This window comes from Triticum dicoccoides, unplaced genomic scaffold (genome assembly GCF_002162155.2).
Source record: "Triticum dicoccoides isolate Atlit2015 ecotype Zavitan unplaced genomic scaffold, WEW_v2.0 scaffold140723, whole genome shotgun sequence".
Taxonomy (NCBI): Eukaryota; Viridiplantae; Streptophyta; class Magnoliopsida; order Poales; family Poaceae; genus Triticum; species Triticum dicoccoides.
The window spans coordinates 1-897 of record NW_021199802.1 but is presented as its reverse complement, the minus strand read 5'-3'; the positions used below and the strand labels follow the sequence as shown (position 1 = coordinate 897).

Genomic DNA, 897 nt, shown 5'->3' with positions numbered 1-897 from the left:
AGACCGGGGTAACATGTCGGATGCGATCATACCAGCACTAAAGCACCGGATCCCATCAGAACTCCGAAGTTAAGCGTGCTTGGGCGAGAGTAGTACTAGGATGGGTGACCTCCTGGGAAGTCCTCGTGTTGCATTCCCTTTTTAATTTTTTTCGCGCCGCTTGCAAAACAAAACGCACGTGTAAGTAATATATTTACCGTGTTTTATTATTTTGCACGAGTGCGGTAAGTCATAGCTGGGTGCTCACGATTCACGGGTCCAGCGTCGGCGTTGTGGCGCGGCAAGCGTGCACTGGTGCGGTTGAGAGGGAGGGGTGGAAACCGCGTTAAACTCGTCTCCTTAGTTGAGAGGGAGCGGCCAAAGCAATGTACAATCGTCTTTGTAGTGGAGCTGGGAGGGGCAAGGATAAGGGACGAAGACCGGGGTAACATGTCGGATGCGATCATACCAGCACTAAAGCACTGGATCCCATCAGAACTCCCAAGTTAAGCGTGCTTGGGCGAGAGTAGTACTAGGATGGGTGACCTCCTGGGAAGTCCTCGTGTTGCATTCCCTTTTTAAATTTTTTCGCGCCGCTTGCAAAATAAAACGCACGTGTAAGTAATATATTTACCGTGTTTTATTATTTTGCACGAGTGCGGTAAGTCATAGCTGGGTGCTCACGATTCACGGGTCCAGCGTCGGCGTTGTGGCGCGGCAAGCGTGCACTGGTGCGGTTGAGAGGGAGGGGTGGAAACCGCGTTAAACTCGTCTCCGTAGTTGAGAGGGAGCGGCCAAAGCAATGTACAATCGTCTTTGTAGTGGAGCTGGGAGGGGCAAGGATAAGGGACGAAGACCGGGGTAACATGTCGGATGCGATCATACCAGCACTAAAGCACCGGATCCCATCAGAACTCG

General features: G+C 52.0%; 2 non-coding genes across 2 annotated transcripts; both read left to right on the top strand.

Moving 5' to 3' along the window:
* Nucleotides 1-18: 18 nt before the first annotated feature.
* LOC119343795 lies at nucleotides 19-137 on the top strand. The gene has a single exon (XR_005166272.1). It is a non-coding gene; the product is annotated as a 5S ribosomal RNA (ribosomal RNA).
* Nucleotides 138-434: 297 nt separating this feature from the next.
* Nucleotides 435-553, top strand: LOC119343796. Its single transcript, XR_005166273.1, has one exon. It is a non-coding gene; the product is annotated as a 5S ribosomal RNA (ribosomal RNA).
* Nucleotides 554-897: the final 344 nt, after the last annotated feature.